Genomic DNA, 13,977 nt, shown 5'->3' with positions numbered 1-13,977 from the left:
TACTTCTGGGTATATACTCAAAAGATTGGAAAACGAGTCTCAAAGAGATATTTGTACACCCATGTTCATAGCAGTATTATTCACAATAGCTAAAATATGGAAGCAACCCAAGTGTCTATTAATGGATGAATGGATAAGCAAAATGTCGTATATACATACAATGGAATATTATTCAGCCTTTTAAAAAAAGAAGGGGCTGGGGGGCTGGCCCAGCGGCGCAGTGGTTAAGTTCGCACACTCCACTTAGGCGGCCCGGGGTTCACTGGTTTGGATCCCAGGTGCAGATCTATGCACCACTTGTCAAGCCATGCTGTGGTAGGCATCCAACATATAAAGTAGAGGAAGACAGACACAGCTGTTAGCTCAGGGCCAGCCTTCCTCAGCAAAAAAGAAGAGGATTGGCGGCAGATGATCGCTCAGGGCTAATCTTCCTCAAGAAAAAAGGAACAGGCCAGCCCCATGGCCTAGTGGTTAAGTTTGGTGCACTCCACATTGGCAGCCCGGGTTTGGTCCCCAGCCATAGAACTTCACCACTCATTGACAGCCCACAGACAAAATAGAGGAAGGTTGGCATAGATAGTCACTCAGGGCAAATCTTCCTCAAGCAAAAAGAGGAAGATTGGAAACAGACGTTAGCTCGGGGTGAATCTTCCCCAGCAAAAAAAAAAAAAAAAAGTAAAAGACAATTCTGACACATGCTACAGCATGAATGAAACTTGAAGACATCATGCTAAGTGAAGTCAGTCAGTCACAAAAAGACAAATACCATGTGATTCCATTTATATGAGATACCTAGAGTAGTCAAATTCATAGAGACAAAAAGAAGAATGGTATTGTCAGAGGCTGAGGGGAGGGCGGGGAATGAGGAGTGATTTTTAATGTGTATATACAGTGAAACCTATATAATAAAAAATACAGAATTCAAAGATGTATAATTAGTATGATCATAACTAGAAAAAAGAAGTAAATGGGCTCCCCCAGCCTCCAAAAAGGATACCAGAGGAAAGAGAACCAAAATGCTAACAATGATAGACTAAATGGTGCCATATCAGGAGTTTTTTTGTTTTTTGTTTTTTGTTTTTTGTGGGTTTTTTTGAGGAAGATTAGCCCTGAGCTAACATCTGCCACCAATCCTCCTCTTTTTGCTGAGGAGGACTGGCCCTGAGCTAACATCCGTGCCCATCCTCCTCTACTTTATATGTGGGACGCCTGCCACAGCGTGGCTTGACAAGCAGTGCCATGTCCACACCCAGGATCCAAACCGGCAAACACGGGGCCACCAAAGCAGAATGTGCACACTTGACTGCTGCACCACCAGGTCGGTCCCTCAGAAGATCTTTCATTTCCTCACATTCTACATTTTCGAAAATGAGCTGATTACTTTTATTATGTAAACAATCACACTTCTGTTTAAGATATGTCTATCGCTTCCCGACATTTTTACCCTCCAAAACTACCACCACAAGTACAGATCATAGTACAAAGTATAGCTGTGTCTAGTTCTAAACTCGTTTTCAAAGCCCGTGCATCTTGATTCCAAAAGCCCATTGGGTCTGGAGCCTTCCCTTCTCTCTGCAATAGGACAACTTCAAGATTCCATTATTTTCTTTTTTTTCTTTTTTCCTAAAGATTTTATTTTTACTTTTTCTCCCCAAAGCTCCCCCAGTACATAGTTGTATATTTTTTAGTTGTGGGTCCCTCTAGTTGTGGCACGTAGGACACTGCCTCAGCATGGCTTGATGAGTGGTGCCATGTCCGCACCCAGGATCCAAACCGGCAAAACCTAGGGCTGCCGAAGCAGAGCGCGCAAACTTAACCACTCGGCCACGGGGCCAGCCCCTCCATTATTTTCATAAGGAATACAGAATAGGGAAGTGCATATCAACGAGTTGTTGGTCTGTGACTCTAGAAAATATTGTAAGTTCATTAAAAGTATTCAGAACCCCACAATGAGGACCCAGGACACAACGTAGAGGGTCTTTGTTGATTAAATTTTCTTCATAAAGTTGAAGTGAGAAGCCATAAGAGTTTAACAGAATTCATCTCAGTCCCTCAGCTCCCCTGCTTTAGATTGACTGAATTTCTTTTGGCCAGAGGGCACTCACACCCTCTGTTTTCTGGTGAGAATTTATGTTGGCCTGCTTTTCTTGGTTTGGTTTGCTCGCTAACAGTCACCAGCTGTGCAAGCTCCCTCTGTAATTTCTTCTAACATTTTCTTAAAAGAACAGAGTCTCAAATGCAAGGTTTCATGATAAGGTCTCAAGTTCCATGTAAAGTGGAAATTTTCAGTACCAAGGCATGCCAAAGGAGGGGTGGGGCTGCTTGACTCCCTTTGACCACTTATAAGCCTAGAAAGATGTCATTCCATCCCTGTAAGTCAGATTTCTCTGAAACTGTCACATACCCAAGAGAAGAGATGCTAGTTGTTGCCTAACTTTGAAATCCACAAGAGTCAAACCAGCAGCTGTCCCTAGATTCTTCTTGAAAGCTTATCACAAAAGGACTTTCAACTCCTAATCATATCCTTATGCTCACCCGCTGCATTTTACAAATAATCCTCTCTACATGCAGTAGACTTGAAGGTCTATACATATATGGTTTGGTTGATGTTCGTTTATCTGAGATAGGAAGTAATAGTCCTTTTTATCTAAACTTCTCCTATTATCAGAGTTCAAAATGTTGTTGTTGTTGCTGTTTGATTTTTTTATTGAAGTATAATTGACATGCAATATCCTGTTAGCTTCAGGTGTTCATTATAGTGATTCACTATCTATGTACATTATGAAATAATCACCATAAGTCCAGGTACCATCTGTCACCATACAAAGTTATTAGAATATTAACTGTATTCTCTATGCTGTACATTACACTCCCATGTGTCATTCACTTTACAACTTGAAATTTGCACCCCTTAATCCCCTTCACCTATTTCACCAGTCCCCCAAACTCTCTCCACCATGGTAACCACCAGTTTGTTTCCTATATCTATGAGTCTGTTTCTGTTTTGTTTCGTTTGTTCATTTGTTTTGTTTTTTAGATTCTACATATAAGAGAAATCATACAGTATTTGTCTTTCTCTGACTTATTTCATTCAGCATAATACTCTCTAGGTCCATCCACGTCACAAATGTCAAGATTTCATTCTTTTTTATGGCTGAGTAATAGTCCATTGTGTATATATACCGTGTCTTCTTTGTCCATTCATCTATTGATGACACTTATGTTGCTTCCATATCTTGGCTGTTGTAAATAATGCTGCAATGAACATAGGAGTGAGTGCATGCTTTACTTTATTTTTTCAAATATTTGACTTCTAGTAACCCAAAGGAAGAAGGAGAGACCTTATATTGACTATGAGCCATGAGCTTCATATAACTATAGTGTGTTTTGTGTTTATTTAGTTTTCACAGCAATCTGATCATTTTATAGATGAGGAACCTGAAACTCAGAAATAGATGTAATTTGTCCAAGTTGAGGCCACATTGCTATTAAATTGTAGAGTCAAGTTTCAAACCTATTAAAGTTCTACCATGTTGTTTCTAATAATTTAACATGAGAAGAGAAACCTAATATTTATCGAGCACCTGTGATAAGGCACATATGTTATAGATATTAACTCATAAAATCTTTACCAAAACCTATTCTAATAGGAAACGTTACCCCATTTTTAAGAAAAAATTGAGGCTCAGAGAGGTTAAATATTTTTGCCTAACATTTCAGAAGTTTGCTGAAGGCAGATCCAGGATTTAACCCCAAGTCTGTCTGTCCCCAAAGCTCTTGCTTTCTACAGCATCACACGTAGTGTTTCACATGAGTCACTCACAAGAATAACTTTATGAGGTGAGTACCATGATCATTCCCATTCTATAGATGAGGAAAATCCAGTTCAGGGAAGTTAAGTAACTTGTCCACAAGTCAAAGCATGCAAAAGAAGAGATTAAGACCCCAGCAGTCTGACTTCAGCACTCTTAACCACTTAATGGACTAGCTCCCCAGAAACACCTTTAACAAATCTCTGTTCCTATTCTAACAAAAACGAGTGAGAAATTTCCTTAGGTATGCAAGGTGAAAAATGTAATTTTGGGGGTCAGCCCCTTGGCCGAGTGGTTAAGTTCACGTGCTCCACTGCGGCAGCCCAGGGTTTCGCCAGTTCGGATCCTGGGTGTGGACATGGCACCACTTGTCAGGCCACGTTGAGGCAGCGTCCCACATGCCACAACTAGAAGGACCTGCAACTAAGATGTACAACTAAGATAGTACGGGGGGAAGTTGGGGACATAAAGCAGGAAAAAAAGATTGGCAACAGTTGTTAGCTCAGGTGCCAATCCTAAAAAAAATAAAATGGAATTTTTGAAGAGAGAGAGAAAAGAAAAAGAAACTATCTGCGAAAGGAGGATTGGTCACTGGAATTTCTGGCTCCTCCACACATAGATCATACAAACAATTGATATTCACACAAGTGTCCATTAGCATGTTGTCTCATTCCTCTTACCTGTTGCATTAGTGAAACACTGCAGCTCCAGAGGAAAAGACAGAGGGTTCTGGAGTTGTATAAATAAGGAAATTGTGCAATGAACTGTGTGGGTGGTGGTAAGGCTTTTGGTATCCAGGCCTTCTGAGTCTTGCAATGAGCTTACTCATCCTCAGTGTTCCAGGTCAGGGGAGAGCTCTGCCAAATGAAGGAATGAGCCATCCTTCATCCTTGAGGCCAGAGCCATTGACCCACCATCAGGAGGGCATGACATTGGAATTGCCAGTTCAGTAGTGGTGATGGATTGGCATTCATTTCTGTGTGCGCTCACAGGCTCCTCTCGCCCACTGTGAGCAATGACAAGTACCTCCGAGGGCCCTGGGATTCAAGTGGCGGCGTTGTCATGTTATATGAGATTAGCAACAACCTTAGCTACCTCGGAGCCTAAGACAAAGAAAAAGAGCATGTTCCCGTGTAGACTAAACCCTGAATGTGTGACCCAATTTCTCTCTGGCTTGTCTGTGCAATTAAGGGAAGAGATAAGAAACTATTATAAGAAGCTGTATTTTTAATGTTAGCAACAGCTCTTGTTTCCAAGAATAGGATAAAACAGAGCTCAAGCAGAGTGCCCTGAGCCTAGCCTGAGACAAGGTCTTTTCATGGATATGTGTTAGATTTATATGCCTCCAACTTCTGTGCTTTGTAACAAGGCCATCCAGCCAGAATGCCCTTACAGTGAGACAGATGCAATATTTCCTTCTGGTGGGAGGCAAAGAGCTAGAAGAAGGGAGAGACAGCCTTATTATGCAAAGGAACTATAATAAAGGCTGCTTTTCACCACTGCAAGTGGCCCTTCGAGAAGATGAGTAGTGAAGGAGAGCATGCAGAAAGGCTAGATGTCTATTTATCTAATAAAACCTGATTACAAGCAACAGGTGCACTAGCACATAAACTACCTTGGAGTCATCAAGAAATCCTAAAGAAAGCTGCATCAAATTGCAAATGATATGACTTCCATCTAATGATAGATATTAATTATACAGGGAAGATTGCAATAAGGCCCATAAAATGGGTGTCTGCATCCTCATTATTCAGTATTTCATGCCATGATGATAAAGCAATAATGACAGAATAATAAACAAGCTTTTTATTTATTTATTTCCCTCACTGAAAACTAGAGTTTGAAAGTCAAATCACAAAGTTTGAAGGAAGTGAGTAAAGGCGAGCAGAGATGTTGGGGGTGAGAAGAGTAAGGAAGAGATCAACCAATAGATAGATGAAAAAAGACTTGTCTTTCTCTATGATAAACATACTCCTAAAATTCTATCAGAATTAAGATGGCAATTTTCCCTTGCTGGTGATGTCAGCATTTTGTTGGTATGTTTTAAAATGCTCAAACACTTTGAAAGAACAGTTCCCTTAGGTGATGGGGGGAAATTACCACATTGAGAAGGAACACATGAGGTCCCATGTCATGTACAGAGTAGCACCTGTCACTCTCATGATTGCTAAAGATTCCACCTGTTCATGAGGCCCTAGTGATGAGCAGGGCCAGGCTGCGGGAGACAAAAAGTGAGTGGGAAAGAGAGCTAGAAGGACTGAGATCACCAGCAGAGAGAGAAGTTAGGGCAGGAAGTTGTGGGTGGAGGAGCAGGAGGGAGTGGTACAGGAGAGAGTGCATGTGCCAAGAGACGGAAAAGATCCTTATCACAACAATTTATTAAATAGCACCTCATAAAAATGAAAGACAATTGAGGAGGAGGATGCGGTGAGCTGGACAGAAAGGAGTATCAAAGATTGACTTACCTGGAATCCTAAAATAACCCTTTCAGAAGAAACTCTGCCCAAAGTACCATTTTTGGTTTACACAACATAAATCTCCATCCCCTTGTCATCTAGCCAGCCTCCCGCCTGCCACCTCTTCAGCATTTCTCAAGGCTCTGAACTCTGCTCAGTTTAATGTTTTGATAGATGTATTTCTCAAAACATTGGCGAGTCTTGATTGCTATGACTCAACTTTTTTTTTTTTTTTTTTGGTCCTAGTGGAGAGAAGGAAGTAAATACTCTTTTCTATTTCAAAGACAAATGAAATATTTACCCACTCTCAATTTTTCCTTGAATACTGTCTCTGGAGACAAAGGCAAAGGAGCCTTATTAGATGTTTATAAATTATATTATTTGCATACAGATTTGATCTCACCTAGTTCATCTGGTTAGTGATATGAGCATGGAAACCCAAACTGGAAAAGGTAGATGGTGGACAAATGTGGACAAACCTTCAGGTTAGATCCCACTAATTCAGAAACTGTAACAAATCTACCCTTGAGAAAATTTACCTTTCATTTATTTTTTTAAATGACAGATAAATTAATAATATAAAGAAAACACTGTTTGATCTACTGAAGCAAAAAATACTTTCCCATGCTCACGTATCAACAATTACACATGTCTAAGTTGCAAATGGGCAAATTGTAGCCTATTTTTCATGAACACAGTCATGAAATAAGCCAGTGGTAGACTATTTTTCCTTTTTAAAATTTGGACCATCAATTTTTTATTTATAAAGCAAAACAAAAATTAGCTTAGATAGAATTCTTTGTTAATTTAAAGCAAACTCTGAGTTTATATACAATATGTATGTCACCGTGTTCTGAGATTAAGTTTGCATTTAGCTTGCAGTTACCTCATTCTGGAACCTGGGACACTATATCGTGAGAAACAAAGTCACTTTACTCAGGAGACTTCCAAGTTCCCTGACCTTCAGTTAGATGACTGCCGATTAAAAGACTTAATCATCCTCTGGAACACTAGTTTTTACATTCACATGGAGTATTTTCACAAAAACAGGTGTCAAGATGATTCATGGTGATTATATTTCTTGAGTAGGAAGAGGAACAACCAAGAGGACAGAGGTGTGACACTATGACATACTTTGCTCCATCTTCTTACTTTAAATATCCAAAGAGCACAATCCTTCACATCATTGATTGACACTTGACACTTGACACTTTCTCTTCTCTATCTAAATTGCCCAGTCACCCACTAACGTGTCTAGATTCTGGAAAATATGTGATAGTTAAAATCTCCCCTGAGCTATCTCATATATGAGCATTCAAGATGGGAAGCTGTGGCCCTATCTCTTTCCACAAAGTTTTGCTCATTCATCTACATTCACTGATTCATTTGTTCTATGAATACTTACCTGGTCCTATTACACACACACAGTAATTAGAGAATAAAAGATTTAGACTCCCTTCCCCCTAAGATATGTATAGTCTGGAGGTTCTGGGTTTGGGGATGGCAAGTGGAGCAAGATTTAAACAGAAGCAAACATAAGAGTGACATCAGCAACATGACAGAGTGACTGGTTCCCTTTGTCTCTCCTCCTCTAAATCACAACTAAACAGACTCATTAACCAACAGAGCATACCCACACAGCACAACAGGACACCTGAGAGAGCCATGCAGCTATATATCTGAAGGTGAGGGGACTGGATGCCTGGGAAGCAGTGGAATTTGGGGAGCACACCTCTCTCCCACCCCGGCAGCAGTGATCCAGGTTGCAGATCCTCACACAGCAGCTGGCATGACTACACAAGGAAGCAGGGGCAGCCCAGTGCATGCATGAATGCCTTTGGAGGGGTAGCCCAGCCTGTAGGAGCACCCTCAGTGTCCCAGTGGCCCCGTCACTGAGAATGCTCCCCACCAAGTGGCTGCAGCTCAGCCCCCACAGATGTGCCCTGCCCACCAAGCACAGCAGCTCAGCCAAACCACCAGCAAGCACAGTGCTGGGCCAAGTCTGAGCAACCACCCACTCACAAAAGAGGCCCCACCACCATGAGAGCTATCTAACAAGTGGCTGTGGCCAACCTGCACAAGCACAGAGCAGCTGAACCCACACAACTTCCAGCAGATGGGAAGGGATCAGAAACACAGCTCTTGCTTCTCCCCAGCAATGACAGGTAGAATCTGTGACCTGATATTACCAAAATGCACTAGCAAAGGATAAGTTCATCAAACACCATGAAAAACTGCAGTAATACTGCAGAGCATAAGCAAAATGACAAGCTTCCAGAAGCCAATCCTGAACTCACAGAAATTTATAATCTAAATTACAAGGAATTGAAAATAGTTGTCATAAAGACACTCAACGAGTTACAAGAAAACTCAGAAAGACAGTTCAATGAGCTCAGGAATAAAATTAATGAGCCTAAGGAATACTTCACCAAAAAGATTGAAACTCTGAAAAAAAAACAAACAGAAATTCTGGAGATGACGAACACAATTAATGAAATAAAAAGTAATCTAGAATCCTTAAAAAAAATAGAGCTCAAATTATGGAGAACAGAATTAGTGATCTAGAGGATAGAAATATAGAAATGCTTCAGGTGGAGGAGGAGAGAGATCTAAGATTTTTTAGAAATGAAGAAATTCTTTGAGAAAGATCTAACTCAATTAGGAAAAGCAACATAAGGATTATAGGTATTCCAGGTGACAAGAGAGAGAGAAAGGAGCAGAGAGCTTGTTCAAAGAAATAATAGCTGAGAACTTCCTTAACTTGGATAAAGAACTGAACTTACAAGTACATGAAGCCAACAAAACTCCTAATTACATCAATGCAAAAAGACCATCTGCAAGTTATACAATAGTAAAACTGGCAAAAATCAATGACAAAGAAAAAACATTAAGGGCACCAAGGTAGAAGAGAACAATTTACAAAAGAACCCCTATCAGGCTTTCCAATGATTTCTCAGCAAAAACCTTATAATCTAGGAGAGAATGTAATGATATGTTCAAAATACTGAAAGAAAAAAACTTTCGGCCAACAATACTTTATCCAGCAAAACTATCCTTCAGAGACGACAGAGAAATAAAACCTTTCCCAGATAAACAAAAGCTGAGGGAGTTCATTGCCACTAGACCTCTCTTACAAGAAATGATCAAGGAAGCCCTCATAGCTGAAACAAAAAGGCAAAGGTTTACAAAACTTTGAGCCAGGAGATAAATAGACAGGTTAAAGCAGAAAATTGCAGTTCTCTATCAGAACAGGCTAGCAAACACTTAATTATAACATAAAAGATAAAGGGAAGGAAAACATCAAAAATAACTATAAACACTTCCATTGAGTCACAAACTCACAACAGAAAACAGAATAATTTGTGACAATAATAACTCAGAAAAGGAAAAGGAAAAGGGATGGAACCTACTTAGGCTAATGGAGATAAGAGGTTATCAGAAAACGGACTATCTCATCTATGAAATCTTTTATGCAAACTTCATGGTAACAACAACATACCAAATCACTAAACAAAAAATCAGAGCAGAGACAAAAATCATAAATAAAGAGAAAGCCATTGCAGAAAACCAACAAACTGAAATGGCAGTCAGAAATACAAGGGAAGAGAAACAAGAGAAATACAGAACAACTGGGAAAAAAGAGATAAAATGGCAGTGTTAAGCCCTCACATATCAATAATCACTCTAAAGGTAAGTGGATTGAATTCTCCAATCAAAAGACCCAGAGGGCTAGATGGATTAAAAAACAAGACCCAACAATATTCTGCCTCCAGGAATCAGATCTCAGCTCTAAAGACATATATAGGTTCAGAGTGAAGAGATGGAAGACAATACTCCAAGCAAATGGCAAGCAAAAGAAAGCAGGTATTGCCATACTTATATCAGACAAAGCAGAATTCAAGATAAAAAAAAGACAATGAGAGACAAAGAGGGGCAGTATGAAGTGATACAAGGGACGTTCCACCAAGAGGACAAAACACTTATGAATAAATATGCCCCTAAAACAGGAGCACCAAAGTATACATAGCAACTATTAACAGACTTAAAGGGAGAAATCACAGCAACACAATAATAGTAGGGGACTTCAACAGCCCACTTACATCAATGGATAAATCATCCAGACAGAAAGTCAATAAGGAAATAGTGGCCTTAAATGAAGTATTAGACCAGATGGACTTAATAGAGATATAAAGAACATTCCTTCCAAAAATCAGTAGAATATACATTCTTCTCAAGTGCACATGGACCACTCTCAAAGATAGGCCATATCTTGGGAAACAAGGTAAGCCTCAAGAAATTTGAGAAGATTGAAATCTTATCAAGCATCTTTTTCAACCACAATGCTATGAAACTGAAATAAACTACAAGAAAAAAGCAGGGAAAGTCACAAATACTTGGAGACTGAACAACCACTGGATCAATGAAGAAATCAAAGGAGAAATTTAAAAAATACCTGGAAACAAATGAAAATGAAAATACAGCATACGAATGCTTATGGGATGCGGGAAACACAGTTCTAAGAGGGAAATTTACAGAAATACAGGCCCACCTCAATAAACAAGAAAAATCTCATGTAAGTGAACTTAAACTACACCCAACAGAACTAGAAAAAGAAGAAAAAAGCCAAAAGTCAGCAGAAGGAGGGAAAAAATAAAAAATTAGAGCAGAAATAAAGGAAATAGAGGCTAAAAAAACAGTAGAAAGGATCAATGAAACTAAGAGCTGATTCTTTGAGAAGATAAGCAAAATTGACAAACCCTAAGCCAAACTCACTAAGAAAAAAAGAAAGAAGGTTCAAATAAATAAAATTAAATATGAAAGAGGAGAGGGGCAGGCCCAGTGGCACAGCAGTTAGGTGCACACGTTCCGCTTCTCAGCGGCCCAGGGTTTGCCGGTTTGGATCCCGGGTGTGGACTTGGCACTGCTTGGCAAAAGCCATGCTGTGGTAGGCGTCCCACATATAAAGTAGAGGAAGATGGGCACAGATGTTAGCTCAGGGCCAGTCTTCCTCAGCAAAAACAGGAGGATTGGCAGTAGTTAGCTCAGGGCTAATCTTCCTCAAAAAAAAAAATTAATCATTTCAGACCCCACTTTATACCTATTGAGTCAGAATATGCATTTTAACAAAATCCCCAGATGACTCCTATGCACATTACGTTTGAGAACCACTGGTGTAACACGTTGCCCATATTTAAGGAGCCTACATTTTATTGGAGGAGACAAACAAGTAAACCAGTAAATGTAGTGTGGTATGATAAATGCTGTGAGAACGACAGGACAGGGGAGCATGCTGAGGTCAGCAAATCAGATAAGACAGGAAATGTCAAGGGGGGAAAAAAGAATGCCGTTGTGCAGTTGTATGACAAATGGTCCACAAATGTGCCACAGCATAGTCTGACTACTGAAGATATTTACCAATAACTAGAAGGAACATTAATTTTTCTTGACTGTCTTTGTGTACCAAGCTCTGTTAGATCAATTATTTTATTTAATCCTTCACTGCCACTTCTTTGCTACAAGCTACCATCATCTCTTGCCTGCACTATATAGCAGCCTCTCAACCAGCTGGTAAGCCCTGGGAATCCCCCCAACCAATGTATTATGCTGCAGCCAGAACAACCTTTGCAAAACATGAATCCGACTTGGCCATCTACCTGCTTAAAGTTTTTTAACATCTTTCCATTGCTTCACTCCTTAACATGGTTTATAAAGCCCTGGGGACCCAGTTCCTGTTGCATCTCCCTCCCGGCACCCACTTAGTCACCCCCCAGTGCTCTCCACTCCAACCAAGATGGCTTATTTCAGTCTCATACTCTTCACACTTCTTCCTACAACAGGCAATTTGAACACGTTACTCCCTTTGCTTATACTCTCTTCTATTTTTCCCTTAGCCTGGTTATTTCCTGCACACCCCTCAGATCTCAACTTAAATGACCTTCCACAGGAGCAATCCTGCCTGACCTCCCTGATAATGTCACATTCCCCCATTGAAGGATCCCTTGGTGGCCTTTTTCACAACTGCAATGTTAAGTCACTTATGTGACTCATTAACTGTCTTGCTCCTCAATTAAACTCTAACCTCCACCAGGGCCAAGGACCTAGTCTGTTTTTCCTCACCACTTTTTTCTCTTTGGATGGTACTGGTACACAGCAGCCACTCAAATATTTGTTTAATTAACCAACTAATTAATATAGAAAGTATTGCTAGATAGAAATGCTGATGGTCATTTTGGCAAGAAGTCAGTGTGAAATGCTTCAGAGAGGTTTTGTAGATTGAGGGCTAAGAAATTATACTGCATTTTTTTATTAAGAGATCATTGATGGTGGCTAAGCAGTTTCAGCACAGCAATACCACCAAACTAGGTAAGTTAAGTGGTGAAGAAATGGGGGCAGGAATGTAGACAACCTGATTAACAATGAGGGAAAACCAAAAATTAACAATGAAGCTCAGAGGAGGTAGCAAGGTCAAAGGAAGGGCTAATTTTAGAGTAAGGAAGACTCAGGCATATTTGTTGGAAGCAGAAGGAGCGAGAATAGAACAGAAGATTGAAGTGGAAGAAAGAAGGTACGTAATCAATGGAACGAGAAGACCGGAGAGAACAAGATAACGCCGCACAGGGAGAAATCGCCCTTGAAAAGAAAGAGCAGCCCATCTTCTGTTGACACAAGAAGGAAGGAGATGAAGATGAGTAAAAACATAGAAATTTTGATTTTGAGAAGATGGAGGACGTTGGGCAGTCTCTCTCATGATCCCTCCACAACCTTCCTTCCAGTGTATGTTCTTTGACATTCCTTAGGGAAGGAATGATGGTTCAGTATATGCCTTGGTCTCATTTTGCCTCTCTGGTTTTTTTCTGCCTCTCTTCTTTTAAAGCCAATTCTCTCTACGTATCACCTTTGTCGCCACTGTCAACCAACACACAGGTAACTCTTCTGCCTCCTGAGATTTCAGTCCTGGTTCACAGTCGTCCACTTTGTCTAGTTTTGGGGCTTTATCATCCATAACAATGATCCTTTCCACACTGTACAACTAAAACGCCTACTGAAACTGTTCATCATTCATTTTCATTAAGTAAACAAATATTTATTAAATACCTACTCTGCTCTAGGATTTGTGCCAGGGGTTTGGAAATATGAAGATGAATAAAATACAGCACTTGTTTTCGATGAGCTTGTAGTCTAGCATACAAAGTTATTTTTTAAGTGGTAAAAAGTGATACAAATAATATAAGGAAGTGTGTAAACCAAGGGTGGAGTAGTAGAGTGACAAATTCTATCTTGGAGCTCTTAGGAAAGACTTCACCGAGAACGTAGTGCAGCTGTGATATTTAGTATCAGGGACTTGAAGGGAAAAGTTGGGGTCACCTCAGATTTCAGCTTAGCCATAAGGAGTCCATAACCTGAGAATACAGTGAGGGCTCACCAGGAAGAGACAGAATTTATTCATTCAATAAACATTTACTGAGCACTTAGTGTATGGCAGGAACTCTGCAAAGACCATGCCTGACATGGACTCACTCAGAGGCTGGTGGACATTCTACTTTGACCCACAGAAAAACTGTGGAGGAAAATTGTAACTCAAGTGTGTCTATCCATATCTCCATTTCCTATTCATGGAGCTGCTCTTCCTCACCTCCTCAATGCCCACTGAGATTCAGGAGGTAAGTTGGGGGAAAAAATACAGTTGCCCAAGGTACTGCTAAATAAAA

This window comes from Equus przewalskii, chromosome 7 (genome assembly GCF_037783145.1).
Source record: "Equus przewalskii isolate Varuska chromosome 7, EquPr2, whole genome shotgun sequence".
NCBI lineage: Eukaryota > Metazoa > Chordata > Mammalia > Perissodactyla > Equidae > Equus > Equus przewalskii.
This window is presented reverse-complemented; position numbering follows the sequence as displayed.